The sequence below is a fragment of the Globicephala melas genome, chromosome 3, assembly GCF_963455315.2.
Source record: "Globicephala melas chromosome 3, mGloMel1.2, whole genome shotgun sequence".
NCBI lineage: Eukaryota > Metazoa > Chordata > Mammalia > Artiodactyla > Delphinidae > Globicephala > Globicephala melas.
Genome location: NC_083316.1, coordinates 42,492,995 through 42,513,497, shown reverse-complemented (window position 1 = coordinate 42,513,497; position 20,503 = coordinate 42,492,995). Strand labels below are relative to the sequence as shown.

Below are 20,503 nucleotides of genomic sequence, written 5' to 3'. Positions count from 1 at the left end.
GGACCTATGGTTAAAAGTGTAGGCTTAGAACTGTTTATGTGAAACGAACTCATTTGTGATTGGAGTGCAGGGTTAGTGATGTAAGCCATAAAAGATGAACACGTCCAATGCAGTACAGTGATTTTTGAATATTACCTTATTCAGTCACTGTGAAGTATGAGCAAAAATATTATCCTGTAAAGAACATTTTGGTGTTTCCCTGTAGCTGCAAATAGCTTATATTTCATATCTGGCTTTAATATTCTACTCTAGCCAAATTATTGTGGGCTCCTTCTTTAAATAAGAATTTTAAAAGGGTCTCCACCATTTCTGTCAATTATGTTTAAGCTTCCATATTTAGAATGAGAACGAGATAGCATTTTAAAAATGGCAGTTTACTGCTTTATCATGAACCTGTGTTTCTAACACGACAAGAAATGAAATTCTGTTTATTTGTAGAAAGAAAAATTTTTGTGTTTTTACACCTGTTTTTGGACTATGAACAGTCAACACCAGTTCAGAGTGTGGTTCAGAAAGGTAATCTTCTTTCAGAAGGCAGGCCACAGTTGCTGCATCTCTGGCATCAGGGTAGGTAACAGCAGTGAGGAATCTTTTTAATCAGACTTTACAAAGGCTGTCTTGGCTTAGAGGGCTGGGTGAGTGTGAGAGGAGGTTAGATTTGGGATCTTGTTAAATCTAGGGAAATATAAGCAGAGGTCACTGGCAGGACAATAAGAGTGGGGAGAATGGTCTAGTGATTCATTGATTTTCTCGGTAGAATATGTGGGATTGTATATGTTTTCAATCGAATATATTCTTATACTTGAGTATTAATCTTCTGATACACTTAAAGGCATCCTTTTAGAAGCTATCAAAATTTGAGAGAAAAAATGAAATTTCTGACAAGTTAATTTCTCTGTAACTTGGGGGAGTATGCCCTGTGTAATTTTAGCAGCAGATTTCCTGTTTCCAATGTGGAGAGTAACTGCTTTGTGGGACCCAGTAAGAAAAATCACTGGACAAGGAGATGGAAAGAGCAACTGCAAAGGCACCCATTTTGTTTACTGTAAAATTTTGTTTACTCTCTAAGAAAAGATTATAATTGGGTACTCATTGGTTTAGAATTTTTGCATATATGGTAAATGGAAGGCTGTGTTTGTTCTATCATTTATTGAGTGTCTTTGTGTCTGAGGTGCTTCTGTGTTATAGATTCTTTCCTCATAACAACTCTCTGAGGTTGGCAGGTATTTCTCTTTTATAGCTACTAAGAGGCCAAGTTGGGATTTTAACCCCACCAAGTCTGCATCCTCTGTTGTTCACATTCTTTTTGACAGTCGCTTATTGTTTTCAGTGTGGTGTGGGTCTATTTTGATGGAAAGTAGGTAAATGCAGTAAACTCTTTTGTTTTGGTTTTCTTTTAACAGTTAAAAGTTGTGAATATGAGTCTAGGTGGTGAAGATTAGATTAGAGAAGAGTGGTGGGAAACTTGGGTTAGTGTGATAGCAGCCACCAAAGCATGTAGTGGAGCTTATCTGTCTAGGTTGACTTTATCACCTAGAAGAATTTCTGAATCATGATCTAGACTCGTTGAGGGAAAATCTGAATTTGAATCTTGTTTCTTAGCTCTACTCCTGAAATTCAGTATGACATTATGCAATGTTCTGTTCATATATATTTCTTTAACTATAAAAAGGATGCTTTTTGGTTTATCAGAAAGCCATGAGAAGAGGGTTTGTTTCATTGATGCCAACACCTAACCTATCTCAAAGTCTGTCCTTGTTCTTTTTTTTTTTTTTTTTTTGCGGTACGCGGGCCTCTCACTGTTGTGGCCTCTCCAGTTGCGGAGCACAGGCTCCGGACATGCAGGCTCAGCGGCCATGGCTCACGGGCCTAGCCACTCCGCGGCATGTGGGATCTTCCCGGACCGGGGCACGAACCGGTGTCCCCTGCATTGGCAGGCGGACTCTCAACCACTGCGCCACCAGGGAAGCCCTGTCCTTGTTCTTAAGAAGAGAGTTCACTGATTTAACTCCCAGTATAGTAAACCACTTTGGTATTATACTTTGGAGAAAGGCACTGCCAGTTATCCATCATTTATGCAGGAGTCTAATGCTTTGCTTGTACTTCTTTCCCTGATCTTTTCTCATTGTCTATCTTTACTGCTCATTTTGGGCTTAAATATGCTTTTCTCTGGACCTTAAAGCAACTCTAGAAGAGTGCATGGTCGTTTATTGTACTTGATATACTTCAGTAGCTTCCTTGGGAATTTTTTAAGAATAAACTGCTCTTCCCCCTCCAATTTAATAAGAAATTTTCAGTTCCCTTAACTTTTCTACCTCAGAGATCCTGTCCTTTGTCTGCCTCAGCCATTTACCTCCCATGTCATATCCTAGTTGATGCCATTTCTAATAACTTAAACCCCTCCATAATCTGAACTTTAAGCATTCTACTCTATAATCACCACCTTTATGCAAATAGTTCCTGTCAATCACCAGCAATTTCCAAGTTGTTAAATCCAGTGCTCTTCTGAATCTCTCAGCACCATAATAAAACATTTAGAAATGTTTTATTTTGAAAAAATTGTAGACTCATAGAAGTTGAAAAAATAGTTCAGAGTTCCCATGTACCCATCACACAGCTCCCCCCAAAGATGACATCTTATGTAACGATGGTTAAATCATCAGTACTGTTAACCAGAATACAGACCTTATTCAGATATCACCAGTTTTTACATGCACTCTCTTTGTGTATGTGTATAATTCTGTGAAATTTATCACTTGTATAGATTTGCGTAACCATTACCACAGTCAGGGTTCAGAATTGTTCATCACCTCATGAAAACTCCCTCCTACCATCTCTCTGTGTCACATCCTCCCCCAATCCCTAACCCTTGGCAACCACTAACCTACTCTCTACTATACCTACTATAATTCTATCAAGTATGTTATATAAATGGATTCATACAGTATTTATCCTTTTTAAATTGACTTTTTTTCCCCTTGGAGTTATACCCTTGAGATCTATCCAAGTTGTTGAGTGCATCAATGATGTGTTGGTTTTTTTCTTTTCTATTGAGTAGTGTTCTGATACATGGATGTATCACAGCTTACTTATGTTTGTCTGTGAAGGACATGTAGGTTATTTCCAGTTTTTGACTATTACAAATAAAACTCTATGAACGTGTGTCTACAGGTTTTTGGGTGAATACAAGTTTTAATTTTTCCAGGGTAGATAGCCAGTAATAGGATTTCTAGGTCTTTTGGTAAATGTATGTTTAAATTTATAAGAAACTGCCAAACTGTTTTCCAGAGTGGTTGAACCATTTTGTATTCTCACCAGCAGTATATAATGTTCTGCATCTTCACCAGCACTAGTATTGTCAGTATTTTTTATTTTTACCATCTGTAAGTGTGTAGTAGTATATCATTAGGGTTTTCATTTTCTTTTCTCTAATGGCTACTGATGTTGAACATCTTTTCATGTGCTTGCTTGCTATCCATGCCTACCTCTTTGGTGAAGTGTATGTTCAAGTCTTTGCTCATTTTCAGATTAGATTTTTTGAAACTGTGTAGTTTAGGGAGATCTTCATATATTCTGGTATAGAAAGTCTTTTGTTGAATATGAGATTTGCAAGTATTTTTTTTTTTACCAGTCTGTAGCTTATCTTTTCATTTTCTTGAAAGTATCTTTTGAGAGCACACGTTTTTGGTTTTGATGAATCAAGTTTATGAATATACATTTTTGTCTTTTATAGACTCTGCTTTTGGTGTTATGTCTAAGAATTCTTCACCTAACCCTATTACAAAGACTTTTTTCTATATTTTCTTCGAAGCGTTTTATAATTTTCTGTGTTCTGCTTATCTCTGTGATCCATTTTGTGTTGAGTTTTGCATGACGGGTGAGGTTTAGGTCAAGGTTCATCTTTTTTTTGTGTGTGTATGGGTGACCAATTGTTCCAACATCATTTGCTAAAACGACTCTTCTTTCTCCATTGAGTTGCTTTTGTACCTTTGTAAAAAATAAAAAAAATTAGTTCGCTGTCCTCTTGTGGGTCTATTTCTGACTCTGTTCTTGCTTCATTGATATACTATATGTCTTTCCTTCCTCTTATACCACAGTCTTGATTACTGTAGTTATATATTGGTGGTAAGAAAAGATATACTGAGTAGCTTAAAATCAAATGGGAAAAAATAAAATATAGTACATTTTTCTTAAAAAAAATTCAGGAAGTATTATTCCTCCAAGTTTATTATTCTTTTTCAAATTTGCTTTAGCTGTATAGTTCCCTTGCTTTCCCACATAAATTTTAGAATCAATCTATCTATGAAAAAATCTGGCTGGAATTTTGATAAGAATTGCATTAAAAGCTGTAGATCAATTTGGGCAGAATTGACATCTTTACTTTGTTAAATATTCCAGTCCATGAAGATGATATGTCTTTTCATTTATTTAGGTCTTTGATTTTTTTCACCACTGTTTTGTAGTTTTCAGCATACAGATCCTATATTTTATTAGGTTTATACCTAAATATTGCAGTTTTCTAAACTATTATAAATGGTATTATGTTTTTAATTTTGGTTTCCAATTGTTCATTGCTACTATATAGAAGTATGATTGATTTTTATGGGTTGACCTTATATCCTATGATCTTGCTACACACACTTATTAGTTCTAGGAGTTTGGGGATAGATTTCTTGGGGTTTTCTATACTCTCCTGGTTTTAATTCTACTTTAGTGGCTGCTTTTTCTCATTCTACTTTGCAACTTCCTTCTCTTCTTCCTGACCTTTTAGTTTTGCAGTTCTCCGGGTATCAGTCCTTGGGTCCTCTTTTCTCCTCTATACTCATTCCTTGGTGATCTCATCCAGTTTCATGGCTCAAATACCACCTCTATGTTAAATTTATATCTTCAGTCTGGACCTTTCCCCCAGTGAACCTTACATCCAGCTGCCTCCCTGACATCTCTACTAATAGGCAACTCAAACTTGATGCATCCAAGTATGAACTCTTGGATTTATTCCTTGCTCCCCCTATTCAGTCTCTAGTCTTCCTCATCTCAGTTAATCCAACTTTAAACTTTTGGTCTCCCAAATGGAAACTGTTAGGATCATTATTGACTCCTCATTTCTCACACTCATATCCAGTCCATCTATCAGTAAATACCGTTGATGCTACTTTCAAAATAAATCCAGAATTTGACCACGGTAATAAGACCCGTGCCATTACCTGCAGTCCCTTCCCAACTCAAGCCTGTGCCTTGTACAGAGCAGTAGGACCTCAGTTAATTGTTAAATAATTGAATTGAATAATTGCTTCTTTATTAGAGAAATCTCTGAGATCTTTCTCTAGTTGAATTATTATAATGTCCCTTAATGTTGAGAGAAATAACAATTATTTTTACATCTTCCTTAAGTTTCCTGCATTCTTAAGACTCTGATTATGGATTCTTAAGACTGTGATTACGGATGCCACTCTCTCCTGGGCACCTGATATGTTTTATATACATATAATGGAATACTATTCTGCAATAAAAAGGAACAAAATACCAATCTATGCTACACCATGGATGAAACTTAAAACAAAAATTTTTCCTGGAGGCATTTGTGTAGTTTTCACTGGAAGAGTTCCCTTAACGTGTAAAAAAGTTTTTAACCATAGTTTCTCAGTTTTGCTGGACACTCCATCACCAATCTTTCTAAAACAGTTGTTAGCATTTATATTATGGTTTCAAGGTCCTTATTATTTGTGTAAGAGGAAGTTGAAGAAGATGTTGTTCGACCATGATCTTATGTTGTCTTTTCCTGTCTCTGGTAAAAGGATGGAGAAGTGTTCTGGTGTGTTTAGTTTGTGGAAGCAATGAGTTATATATCACTTATTCTCTTTTGAACCATTATAAATATTCACTTGTAGAAGGCGGAAAGCTATATTTATTTATGGGTGAGTATGAGTTTACTATGCGTAGAATCTGATTCTTAAATGGGGTAATATGACTAGCCACATGGGCATATTAAAAAGCAAAATGTGGGAATGTAAAGTGGTGCAGCTATTTTGGAAAAACAGTTTGGCAGTTTCTTAAAAAGTTAAACTCCACTCCTAGGAGTCTACTCATTTGAAATGAAAATAATGTCCACACAAAGACTTGTACATGAATGTTTATAGTGATATTAGTCATAATAGACAAAAACTGGAAACAACCCAAGTATTCATTAACTGGTGACTGGATAAACCAAATGTAACATATACATACAATATGATACTATTTAGCAATAAAAAGGAACAAATGCATGCTACAACATGGATGAACCTCAGAAATATTATGCTAAGTGATATAAGCCACTTACAAAATACCACATATTGTATGACTCCATTTTTATGAAATGTTCAGAAAAGGCAAATCTATGTAGATACAGAAAACATACGAGTGGTTGCCTGGGGTTGATGGTGGGAACAAAGGTTGAATGCAGATGGGCTCATGGGAATTTTTTGGGTAAGGAAAATGTTCTAAAACTGGATTGTGGTAGTGGTTGCACAACTCTCTACATTTACCAAAGTCATTGAATTATGTATTTAGAGTGGATAAATTTTTTGGTTTGTAAATTATACCGCAATGAAGTTGTTTTAAAGAAGGAAATGAAAATGAATTTTGTAAACTGAAGTATTGAGAGAAACATTGTATGACAAATGCAGTCATTTGATAAATGATGAAAAAGGATTGTTTTAGAAATGTAATCTTTCAGGTAAAAGGAAAAGGGTATTTGATTTGAATAGATGAAAGAGTAAATGGAACCCTTCACTTTTGCCCTAAAATCTATAGCAGATGTCAAAGATAGCATCAGATATCTTTAAAATTTTGCATTTCTGTAACATTTGTATATTGTGGCTGGTAGAATAAATTGGTGGTGTAAAAAAACTTTACTGAAACAGTTTGTCAGGGACCTTAACATTTATATCCTTTGCTATAATTCCACATAAAAAATATATTCTAAGGAAATAATTAGAAATGGAAACAAGGATTGGTAGTTAGAAATGTTCATTATAGCATTATAGAGGGTAATCAAACAATAATAACCTACATGGTCTCAAAGTAGGGGGAATGATTATAATTGTTTTAGTTATGGCTCTGTTGGTTGCAAGGAGGAGAATCCCTTTCTAACTAGCTTAAATGAAATTGGGTTTTGTTGAAAGGATACAAGGTACTTTAACAACCCCCCAAACAGCAAGATCAGTGCAGCCCTTTGGTAGCAGGGAACCAAAGCTGCTTTCATCTTTTCTCACTTTTGGGTCAGACTAGTCACTTCAGTTTTCTTTGCAGACCTGCTTTATTTATCCTCAGCCTCTTCTCCTGCCAGTCTTCTAGTGCATTGATCAGTGCTGTTTACCAGCTCTGACTGAGTCAGTCTTTGTTCTAGTTCCAAAATTTCCAGAGCAGGACTCTGGACTAGCTCATCTTTTCCAGCGCTAAGTGGGTCAGTGAACAACTGGTGATTTGGTCTTCCTCTCCATCCTTCTTTGGGGGGTCTACATTCAGGTTTAGTTATTTAGTGAAAATGAAATGGCATTGGGTAATGACTTTGATGTAATACATCTCATGAGTTTATATGAGAGATTGCAAATATTAGTATTAATTTAAAACATTTCTAGGGCCTTCTGTGATACAATCTCTTCACTTAAACTCTCAGAAGGATAGTGTGCATTTGTGGTAGATTAATGCTTATTTTCTTATCATTTCTTACTAAAACCTCTGTGGTCTGGTTTCCACTCCTTCTTTATTGAAACCACTTTTGCTAAGTATGGCAATTGAAAACCCATTGGACACTGTGGACCAATCACCACCTCCTGAAATGCTGTCTTTGGACTTGGCCTCAATGATGCCGCTTTCTCCTGACCTTCCCTCAGCCCACCAAGTCTGCTGCCTCAGTGGATCCTCTTGCTGTGCTCATCCCTTTAATATTGCTATTGCCCCATGCCTCGCCTTTCATTTCTTTTCACTTCTGCAATTTCTTTTACCACTGTGACTTCAGGGATGCTTTATATCCCCAAATTCTGTCTCTATACCAGACCCCCTCTACTGATATTCTGACTCTGATAACCAGCACCTTTTTGAATATCACCACTTAGAGCCTCACCAGTTTGTGTTCTTTTGAAACTTCATAGCTCTTTGTATCTCTGTTTATTCTCTGCTGTAATTATGTACTGTGCCTTATTCAACTTTGTATTCTTTGTATCATTTCACAGAATTCCTTGCACAATGGATTCACTCAATATTTGCTCACTTGAATATTCCTGTTTTTAAAAATAGACTAATTATACTTGTTTGTGATTTTGTTTCCCACAAATTTTTTTTCTAAATCTAAGAGTAATTTCTTTTGTGATCCAAGGGAAAAAAACAACTTAACTGTTAATGGGTATGCTTAAGAACATTTTTAAATATATTTGGGTCTATTAATAAAAATTTTTATTGAGAATAAGGATAGAAAGCCTACTGAGTTTTGGACACTAATCATATGTGGATTTAATTTCTTTACTACATACCTTTTCTTACTCCAAAAGAAAGAAATGCTAATTGAAAAATTCAACCAAATTGGAAATATGCATTGTAGACACTGAAAGTTTCCATTTTTATATATAGAGTTCTTACAAGTAAAATGAATTCTAGAAGTGGAGGTTCTTTGTAAATACAAAATAAATTTGATCATTGAGTTAGAGTTGAAGGCTGAGCGTTTAGTTATTGCAAAGGGCTGGCGACAATTAAAATTATAGATCTGAGTATTCACCTCCACAGTGTGTACTGTTAAGTGCAAAAGGTTTGTGCTGCAACTGTGGTATTTGTATTAAAGGTTTGGGCATTTCACCCCTTCTTCTGTATGCAGACAATTTGGTGAATCAGAGGATAGTCTGAATTCAGATATGAGAGGTAGTATAAGGGTCAGTTAGCAAAGTCAGCTCTAGTTTAATTTCTTTTTTTTTAATGTTGCATTTACTAGAAATATAGCTTTGGGAAACTTGTAAACATCTTAAAGACTTAAAAAAAAAAACCAATAACCATTTGCCTTTTTAATTTGCATCTTCACTAGATAAATGGTACATGAAGCAAGAATAAATTAAATTCTAATTACTCCATTTGCTAATAGAGAGCCTTAAGGGAAAAAGCCCTCAAATTCATAGTGAAAATGAAGTGTAAGGATTTTTTCTGACTTTCATTTACTTCCCTTTCTCTTCTCCTTCCCACCTAGTGTAATAAAATTGGCTAAGGCAATACTTTACTTTTAACATGAACCTGCAGGCTAAGAGTTATTAGATTTATTTATCTTGTTTTATTTTATTGGTAAGAGATACCTTTCCTATAGCACCGTTTTTCATTCTCTGAAATTCTCAGGTTCTAGCCACAGTATAAACCTGTTCTTTAATAAATATTTTGTTGGGTAGATATTTATTTATTGTTGTTTGAGGTGAAAGTGTTTGTGCTCAAATGTTTATTTTTATCTTTTTAAAATAAATTTATTTTATTTTTGGCTGCGTTGGGTCTTTGTTGCTGCACATGGACTTTGTGGTGAGCAGGGGCTACTCTTTGTTGTGGTGCATGGACTTCTCATTGCGGTGGCTTCTTGTTGCGGACCATGGGCTCTAGGTGCGTGGGCTTCAGTAGCTGTGGCATGTGGGCTCAGTAGTTGTGGCTTGCGGGCTCTAGAGTGCAGGTGCAATAGTTATGGCACACGGGATTAGTTGCTCCGTGACATGTGGGATCTTCCTAGACCAGAGCTCGAACCTGTGTTCCCTGCATTGGCAGGTGTTTTCTTAACCACTGTTAAGAAGCCCAGTGCTCAAATGTTTTAAAATATTACTGGAAACTTGACATTTATCTCCTTGTATCTAGATACTAACATTGTAGCTGACTAACTGATTCATTCCTGTTGAAAGATTAAGAATGCTACTCTTTGTTTTCTTCATTTATTTTATTTTTTAATGATTACCACAGTAGGTTTAGTGAATGTCCATCATCTCATACAGACACAACATTAAAGAAATAGAAAAAAAATTTTTTCGCTTGTGTTGAGAACTTTTAGGATGAACTGTTAACAATTTATAACGTAGAGCAGTGTTAATTATCTTTATCATGTTGCACATTACATCGCTAGTACTTATTTATCTTTTTTTTAACATCTTTATTGGAGTATACTTGCTTTACAATGTGTTAGTTTCTGCTGTATAACAAAGTGAATCACCTATTTGCATACATATATCCCCATATCCCCTCCCTCTTGCATCTCCCTCCCACCTTCCCTATCCCACCCCTCTAGGCAGTCACAAAGCACAGAGCTGAGCTCCCTGTTCTATGCAGCTGCTTCCCATTAGCTATCTATTTTATTTATTTATTTATTTATTTTTTAACATCTTTGCTGGAGTATAATTGCTTTACAATGGTGTGTTAGTTTCTGCTGTATAACAAAGTGAATCAGCTATACCTATACATATATCCCCATATCCGCTCCTTCTTGCGTCTCCCTCCCACCCTCGCTAGCCCACCCTTCTAGGTGGTCACACTTATTTATCTTATAAATGGAAGTTTGTGCTTTTTGACTATCTTCATCTAATTCCCCTTCCCCCAACCAATGCCTCTGATAGCTACAAATCTGATCTCTTTCTCTGTGAGTTTGTTAGTTTGTTTTTGAAGTATAATTGACCTATAACATTAGGTTAGTTTCTGGTATACAACATAGTGATTTGATATTTCTGTACATTTCAAAATGATCACCATGATAAATCTAGTTGTCATCCATTACCATACAAAGATAGAACATAATTATTAACTATATTCCCCACACTGTACATTTCATACCTGTGACTCATATATTTTGTAACTGAAAGTTTGTACATCTTAATCTCCTTCACCTGTTTCTCTCCTTGCCCCAACCCCTTCGCTTCTGTGAACCACCTGTTTGTTCTCTGTATCTATGGCTTTGGTTATGTTTGTTCACTTGTTTTGTTTTTTAGGTTCCACATATGAGATCATATGTCTTTCTCTGTTTGACTTACTTCACTTAGCATAATTCCCTCTAGGTCCATCCATGTTGTCACTTATGGCAAGATTTCATTCTTTTTTATGGCTGAGTAATATTCCATTGTATATATACAGCACATCTCTTTTATCCATTCATCTTTTTTTTTTGGCACGCGGGCCTCTCACTGCTGTGGCCTCTCCCGTTGTGGAGCACAGGCTCCAGATGCGCAGGCCCAGCGGCCATGGCTCACGGGCCCAGCTGCTCCGTGGCGTGTGGGATCCTCCCGGACCAGGGCACGAACCTGTGTCCCCTGCATCGGCAGGTGGACTCTCAACTGCACCACCATGGAAGCCCCCACCCTTCATTTTTACTCCTCCCTCCCCCAACCCCCGTTTACTGTTTGTGATGTCATATTTTACATCCTTTTGTTTTGTGTATTGCTTTGCTTATTTTGGATATAGATGACTTTACTACTTTTGTCTTTTAACCTTCCTACTAGTTTTATATGTGGTTGATCTACTACCTTTATTATATATTTGCCTTTACCAATGAGATTTTTCCTTTCATAGTTTTCATATTTATAATTATGGCTTTTTCTTTTCCACTTAGAACGTCCCTTTAACATTTCTTGTAAAGCTGGTTTCCTGGTGTTGAACTCTTCTGTTTTTTTTTTTTTAACATCTTTCTTGGAATATAATTGCTTTACAATGTTGTGTTAGTTTCTGCAGTATAACAAAGTGAATCAGCTATACGTATACATATATCACCATATCCCCTCCCTCTTGCGTCTCCCTCCCACCCTCTCTAGGTCACAAAGCATGGAGCTGATCTCCCTGTCCTATGCAGCTGCTTCCCACTAGCTATCTGTTTTACATTTGGTAGTGTATATATGTCCATGCCACTCTCTCACTTCATCCCAGCATACCCTTCCCCCTCCCTGGGTCCTCAAGTCCATTCTCTACGTCTGCGTCTTTATTCCTGTCCAGCCCCTAGGTTCTTCAGAACCATTTTTTTTTTTTGTTGTAGAATCCATATATATGTGTTAGCATATGGTATTTGTTTTTCTCTTTCTGACTTACTTCACTCTGTATGACAGTCTCTAGGTCCATCCACCTTACTACAAATAACTCAATTTCATTTCTTTTTATGGCTGAGTAATTCGCCATAGTATATATGTGCAACATTTTCTTTATCCATTCATCTGTCAGTGAACACTTAGGTTGCTTCCATGTCCTAGGTATTCTAAATAGTGCTGCAGTGACCATTGTGGTTCATTACTCTTTTTGAATTATGCTTTTCTCAGGGTATTTGCCCAGTAGTGGGATTGCTGGGTCATATGGTAGTTCTATTTTTAGTTTTTTAAGGAACTTCCATACTGTTCTCCATAGGGGCTGTATCAATTTACATTCCCACCAACAGTATGAGAGGGTTCCCTTTTTTCCACACCCTCTCCAGCATTTATTGTCTGTAGATTTTTGATGATGGCCATTCTGACTGGTGTGAGGTAATACCTCATTGTAGTTTTGATTTGCATTTCTCTAATGATTAGTGATATTGAGCATCCTTTCATGTGTTTGTTGGCAATCTGTATATTTAGGTCCTCTGCCCATTGTTGGATTGGGTTGTTTGTTTTTTTGATATTGAGCTGCATGAGCTGCTTGTACATTTTGGAGATTAAGCCTTTGTCAGTTGCTTCATTTGCAAATATTTTCTCCCATTCTGAAGGTTGTCTTTTCATCTTGTTTAAGGTTTCCTTTGCTGTGCAAAAGCTTTGAAGTTTCATTAGGTCCCATTTGTTTATTTTTGTTTTTATTTCCATTTCTCTAGGAGGTGGGTCAAAAAGGATCTTGCTGTGATTTATGTCATAGAGTGTTCTGCCTATGTTTGCCTCTAAGAGTTTTATAGTGTCTCGCCTTACATTTAGGTCTTTAATCCATTTTGAGTTTATTTCTGTGTATGGTCTTAGGGAGTGTTCTATTTCATTCTTTTACATGTAGATGTCCGGTTTTCCCATCATCACTTATTGAAGAGGCTGTCTTTTCTCCATTGTATATTCTTGCCTCCTTGATCAAAGATAAGATGACCATATGTGCATGGGTTTATCTCTGGGCTTTTTATCATATTCCATTGATCTATATTTCTGTTTTGTGTCAGTAGCATACTGTCTTGATTACTGTAGCTTTGTAGTATAGTCTGAAGTCAGGGAGCCTGATTCCTCCAGCTCTGTTTTTCTTTCTCAAGACTGCTTTGGCTATTCAGGGTCTTTTGTGTTTCCATACAAATTGTGAAATTTTTTTCTAGTTCTGTGAAAAATGCCATTGGTAGTTTGATAGGGATTGCATTGAATCTGTAGATGGCTTTGCGTAGCATAGTCATTTTCACAATGTTGATTCTTCCAATCCAAGAACATAGTATATTTCTCCATCTGTTTGTATCATCTTTAATTTCATCAGTGTCTTACAGTTTTCTGCATATAGGTCTTTTGTCTCCTTAGGTAGGTTTATTCCTAGGTATTTTATTCTTTTTGTTGTAGTGGTAAATGGGAGTGTTTCCTTAATTTCTCTTTCAGATTTTTCATCCTTAGTGAATAGGAATGCAAGAGGTTTCTGTGCATTAATTTTTTATCCTGCTACTCTACCAGATTCATTGATTAGTAGTTTTCTGGTAGTATCTTTTGGATTCTCTATGTATAATATTGTGTCATCTGCAAACAGTGACAGTTTTACTTCTTCTTTTCCTATTCGGATTCCTTTTATTTCTTTCTTCTCTGATTGCTGGGTAAAACTTCCAAAACTGTGTTGAATAATAGTGGTGAGAGTGGGCAACCTTGTCTTATTCCTGATCTTAGTGGAAATGCGTTCAGTTTTTCACCATTGATAATGATGTTGGCTGTGGGTTTGTCATATATGGCCTTTATTATGTTGAGGTAGGTTCCCTCTATGCTTACTTTCCGGAGAGTTTTTATAATAAATGGGTGTTGAATTTTGTCGAAAGCTTCTTCAGCATCTATTGAGATTATCATATGGTTTTTACCCTTCAATTTGTTAATATGGTTTAATCACATTGATTGATTTGCATATATTAAAGATTCCTTGCATTCCTGGGGTAAGCCCCACTTGATCATGGTGTATGATCCTTTTAATGTTCTGTTGGATTCTGTTTGCTAGTATTTTGTTGAGGATTTTTCCCTCTATGTTCATCAGTGATTTTGGCCTGTAGTTTTCTTTTTTTCGTGACATCTTTGTCTGGTTTTGGTATCAGGGTGATGTGGCCTCGTGGAATGAGTTTGGGAGTGTTCCTCCCTCTGCTCTATTTTGGAAGAGTTTGAGAAGGATAGGTGTTAGCTATTCTCTAAATGTTTGATAGAATTCTCCTGTGAATCCGTCTGGTCCTGGGCTTTTGTTTGTTGGAAGATTTTTTTTTTTTTTTTTTTTTTTTGGTGGTACGCGGGCCTCTGACTGCTGTGGCCTCTCCCATTGCGGAGCAACAGGCTCCAGATGCCCAGGCCCAGCGTCCATGGCTCATGGGCCCAGCCGCTTTGCAGCATGTGGGATCTTCCTGGACCAGGGCATGAACCCGTATCTCCTGCATTGGCAGGCGGACTCCCAACCACTGTGCCACCAGGGAAGCCCTGTTGGAAGATTTTTAATCACAGTTTCAATTTCATTACTTGTGATTGGTTTGTTTATTTTTTCTGTTTTTTCCTGGTTCAGTCTGGGAAGATTGTGCTTTTGTAAGAATTTGTCCATTTCTTCCAGGTTGTCCATTTTATTGGCGTAGAGTTTCTTGTAGCAATCTCTCATGATCCTTTGTATTTCTGCAGTGTCAGTTGTTACTTCTACTTTTTCATTTCTAATTCTGTTGATTTGAGTCTTCTCCCTCTTTTTCTTCGTGAATCTGGCTAAAGGTTTATCAATTTTGTTTATCTTCTCAAAGAACCAGCTTTTAGTTTTATTGATCTTTGCTGTTGTTTTCTTCATTTCTATTTCACTTATTTCTGATCTGATATTTTGGATTGTTGTGTTTTCATTGTCATTTGTTTCTAGGTAGTTTTTTGATTTCCTCTTTGATTTCTTCAGTGATCTTTTGGTTATTTAGTAGTGTATTGTTTAGCCTCCATGTGTTTGTATTTTTTACAGTTTTTTTTCCTGTAATTAATATCTAGTTCAGTAGCATTGTGGTCGGAAAAGATACTTGATAACGATTTCAATTTTCTTAAATTTACCAAGGCTTGATTTGTTACCCAAGATATGATCTATCCTGGAGAATGTCCCATGAGCACTTGAGAAGAAAGTGTATTCTGTTGTTTTTGGATGGAATGTCCTGTAAATATCAATTTAGTCCATCTTGTTTAATGTATCATTTAAAGCTTGTGTTTCCTTATTTATTTTTATTTTGGAGGATCTGTCCATTGGTGAAAGTGGGGTGTTAATGTCCCCTACGATTATTGTGTTACTGTCAATTCTCCCTTTTCTGGCTGTTAGCATTTGCCTTATGTATTGAGGTCCTCCTCTGTTGGGTGCATAAGTATTTACAATTGTTATTTCTTCTTCTTGGATTGATCGTTTAACCATTATATAGTGCCCTTCTTTGTCTCTTGTAATAGTCTTTATTTTAAAGTCTCTTTTGTCTGATATGAGAATTGGTACTCCAGCTTTCTCTTGATTTCCATTTGCACGGAATATCTTTTTCCATCCCCTCACTTTCAGTCTGTATGTGTCCCTAGGCCTGAAGTGGGTCTCTTGTAGACAGCATATATATGGGTCTTATTTTTGTATCCATTCAGCCAGTCTGTGTCTTTTGGTTGGAGCATTTAATCCATTTACATTCAAGGTAATCATCAATATGTATGTTCCTATTACCATTTTCTTAATTGTTTTAGGTTTGTTATTATAGGTCTTTTCCTTCTCTTATGTTTCCTGCTTAGAGAAGTTCCTTTAGCATTTGTTGTAGAGCTGGTGGTGCTGAATTCTCTTAAGCTTTTGCTTGTCTGTAAAGGTTTTAATTTTCTGTCTAAACTGAATGAGATCCTTGCTGGGTAGAGTAATCTTGATTGTACGTTTTTCCCTTTCATCACTTTAAATATGTCCTGCCACTTTCTACTGGCTTGCAGAGTTTCTGCTGAAAGATCCACTGTTAAACTTATGGGGAGTCCCTTGTATGTTATTTGTTGCTTTTCCCTTGCTGCTTTTAATGTTTTTTCTTTGTATTTAATTTCTGATAGTTTGATTAATATGTGTCTTGGTGTGTTTCTCCTTGGATTTACCCTGTATGGTACTTTCTGCACTTCCTGGACCTGATTGAGTTATTTCCTTTCCCATATTAGGGAAGTTTTCAACTGTAATCTCTTCAAATATTTTCTCAGTCCCTTTGTTTTTCTCTTTTTCTGGGACCCCTATGATTCGAATGTTGGTGCATTTAATGTTGTCCCAGAGGTGTCTGTGACTGTCCTCAATTCTTTTCATTCTTTTTTTCTTTGTTCTGCTCTGCAGTAGTTATTTCCACTATTTTATCTTCCAGGTTACTTACACATTCTTCTGCCTCAGTTATTCTGCTATTGATTCCTTCTAGAGAATTTTCAATTTCATTTATTGTGTTGTTCATCATTGTTTGTTTGCTCTTTAGTTCTTCTAGGTCCTTGTTAGATGTTTCATGTATTTTCTCCATTCTATTTCCAAGATTTTGGATCATCTTTACTATCATTACTCTGCATTCTTTTTCAGGTAGACTGCCTGTTTCCTCTTCATTTGTTTGTTTTGGTGGGTTTTTACTTTGCTCCTTCATCTGCTGCATATTTCTCTGTCTTCTTATTTTGCTTAACTTACTGTGTTTGGGGTCTCCTTTTTGCAGGCTGCAGGTTCGCAGTTCCTGTTGTTTTTGGTGTCTGCCCCCAGTGGGTAAGGCTGGTTCAGTGGGTTGTGTAGGCTTCCTGGTGGAGGGGACTGGTGCCTCTGTTCTGGTGGATGAAGCTGGATCTTGTCTTTCTGGTGAGTAGGACTGAGTCCGGTGGTGTGTTTTGGGGTGTCTGTGACCTTATTATGGTTTTTAGGCAGGCTCTCTGCTAATGGGTGGGGTTGTGTTCCTGTCTTGGTAGTTGTTTGGTATGGGGTGTCTGGCACTGGGCCTTGCTGGTCGTGGTGTGGAGCTGGTTTTTAGTGTTGATGCGGAGATCTCTGGGAGAGCTCTTGCTGATTGATATTATGTGGGGCTGGGAGGTGTCTGGTGGTCCACTGTCCTGATCTCAGCTCTCCCACCTCAGAGGCTCAGGCCTCATACCCAGCCGGAGCACCAAGACCCCGTCAGCCACGCGGCCTCTTCCATAGTTGCATATAAAATGTGCTCCATTGTGAAGACTTTCAAAGCCAGAAACTGGAGGTTAAAACTGTACTGCACAGCCAACTTTGCAGCTATCTGCCCAAACAACCTTACTGTGTGGAGCCTTTCAGCTGCTCCCAAACGTTGATTCCTTTTTCCAACTGCCAAGCACTGGGGCAGCCGGTGCTGCTTTGGGGAATTTTTTTTTAAATTTTATATCTTTATTGGAGTATAATTGCTTTTCATTGTTGTGTTAGTTTCTGGCTTTGGGCCATTTTGAAGGGAAGGTCCTCAGGACAAGTGATCCTGGCAACTGCTAGGGGCTTACCCGAAAATTCCCTGATCAGGCTGGCTAGCCATGAGTAGCAAGGATCCTGGCTGGCTGTGCCAAAATTTGTTATGTAGTCCAAGCTTGTACTGGTGTTGACCTCTTAGCTTTTGCTTGTCTTGTAAAACTTTGATCTCCCTTTCACATCTGAGTGAAAGCCTTGAAGGGTAGAGTATTCTTGGTTGTAGTTTTTACTTTTCATCTCTTTAAATACATTGTGTCACTCCCTTCTGGCCTGCAGAATTTCTGCTGAGAAGTTAGCTGATAGCTTTATGGGAGTTCCTTTGTAGGTAACTTGTTGCTTTATGGGGGTTCCCTTGTGGGTGACTTGTTGCTTTTACCTTGCTGCTTTCAATGTTGTTTCTTTATTTTTAATTTTTGCCATTTTAATTATAATGTTCTTGGTGGGCTGCTTTTTAGGTTGATCCTGTTTGACACTCTCTGTGCTTCCTGGACCTGGATGTTTTCCCAGAAGTCTCTTAAACTCTCCTCATTTGTTTTTATTCTTTTTTTTTTTTTCTGTTCAGTTTCAGTGATTTACACAATTCTGCCTTCCAGTTCCTTTGTATCATATAATGTTCTGTTGATTCCTTCTAGAGTATTTTTTATTTCAGTTATTGCATTTTTCAGTGCTGTTTGGTTCTTCTTTATATTTTCTAACTGTTCATTCATTCTTCTCACAAGTTCTTGAACATCTTTATGATCATTATCTTAAACTCTTTTTCAGGTAGGTTGCTTATCTCCACTTCACTTTTAGTTCTTCTGTGGTTTTATCTTGTTTCTTTACTTGGAATGTTTTTCTCTGTTTCCTCAATTTGCGTGATTCGCTGTTTTTATTTCTGTGTATTTGGTAGGTTGGTTACATTTCCTGATCTTGGAGAAGTGGCTTTATGTAGGAGATGTCCTATGTGGCCCAGCAGCATACTCCTCTCTGGTCACCAGAGCTTTGTGTTCTATGGGTTCCCTCTATAGGGGCTGCATGGGTCCTTCTTTTGTGGCTGGCTGACAATTGTGGGTGTACCGGTGTACGTTGGTGGCCCTCAGTCCTGTTGGTTGCCAGGCCCTGCCTTGTGTGGAGGCTGCCAACTGCTGGTGGATGGGGTTGGGTGGTGGGTGGGGCTGGGTCATGGCTTGACTGGCTGCATGGCCACCCACCACCCAACCTGGTAGTGGCCTGCAGGTGGTTGGCTGGATTCTGACTTGGTTGGCCAAGGGACCCAAGGTGTCCTGCAGCTGGTGTTGGCCTGCTGTTGGGCAGGGCCAGGGCCCTGGGTGTCTGGGGTGGTGCCAGACTACTAGTGGGTGGGCCGGGTCTTTACACAACTTGCTGTGGGGGGCTGTGGTGGTCCTGGGGCTTGGGTTGGCTTGCTGGTGGGCAGAGTCGGGGCCCAGGAGGACCTGGGGCTAGTGCCGGCCCGCTGATGGGCAGAACCAGCTCCTGGGGTCTTTGGCTGTGGGGCCTGAAAGTTCTGGAGCTGGTGTTGGCCTTCTGTGGGCAGTGCCTGGGCCCAGAGTTTGTGGCTGCAGGGCCTTGGGGGTTCTGGGGGTGGTGTCTGCCACAGGTGGGTGGGGCTGGGGCCCATCAGATCTCAGGGCTGGTGCCAGACCCCTGGTGTGTGAGGCCGGGACTGGGGCTAGTGCTGGCCCACTGGTGGGTGGGGCTGGGTCAGACGACTAGCTGTGTGTGTGTGTGTGTGTGTATGTGAGTGGTTCCCGGGGGTCCCAGTGCTGGTGGTGGCCCACTTGTAGGTGGGTCCGGGTCCTGGGTCCTATGGTGGGTGGTGTCACGTACTGGGATGGCTGGGGGCTCAGGGGGTTCTACAGCAATCAACCTGCTGGTGGGTAGGTCTGTGTTCCTGCCCACCTAGCTGCCTGGCTTGGGGCATCCCAGGGCTGGTGCTGTCTGGTGGGCAGGGCTGGTCTGCCACTGACTGGCTAGAGGGAGGATTCTAAAGTGGCACTTAGCACCAGTGTCCTGGTGGTGGGATGAGCTTCCCAAAAATGGCTGCTGCCAGTGTCGTTGTTCCCAGAGAGAGTTTCAGTTGCCTTCTGCCTCCTGGGAGTCTCTCCAAGATCAGCAAGTGGGTCCTACCCAAGCTCCATTCAAATAACTGCTTCTGCCCTGGGTCTTGAAACATATGAGATTTTGTTTGTGCTCTCTTAAGAGTGGAGTCTTTATTTCCCACAGCCCTCTGGCTCTCCCAGAAGTAAGCCCTACTGGCTTTCAGAGCCAAACAGTCTGGAGGTTCATATTACTTGTGTACACCCCCGGGTTGAGGAGCCTGATGTGGAGCTAGGACCTTTCGCTCCTTGGGGAGAACCTCTGCAATTGTAATTATTCTCCCATTTGTGGGTTGCCTACACTGGGAATATGGGTGATGACGATACTGCATCTTCACCCTTTCTACTTGTCTTGTTGTGGTTTCTTCTTTATAGCTTTAGCTGTAGAAGATCTTTTCTGCTAATCTTCAGGTCACTCTTATAGATAGTTGCTCTGTAAATAATCATGATTTTGCTGTGCCTGTTGAAGGAGGTGAGCTCAGGGTCTTCCTTCTCTGCCATCTTGGCCACTGCTTGCATCATAAAGACTTCTAATGGTTTAACAGCTTGGCTAATTGGTTAACACACACAAAAAAACTTTGGTTTATGTATTCAGAGTCTAAATGAAAAACAGGAAGGTAAATAAAAAGAACCAGTAATGGGCTTCTCCTTTTCATTTGGCCCTTGTAGATTGAACACATTTGATACTTGTAGTCTATGCATCAGGCAGAGTGGCAGAAGCTTGGTTATCATTGAGCCTTTAGGGCTTAGCAGAGTTGATGAGAAACTGTAAATGGTCATCAAGACTTGGAGCTTCATGGAAAGAAAACCTGAATATACAG

The 20,503-nt window shown here is 38.7% G+C and overlaps 1 protein-coding gene across 2 annotated transcripts in view; it reads left to right on the top strand.

Moving 5' to 3' along the window:
- PLPP1 (phospholipid phosphatase 1) overlaps nucleotides 1-20,503 on the top strand; it is a 118,928-nt gene that overhangs the window by 49,189 nt on the left and 49,236 nt on the right. The window lies entirely within an intron of this gene.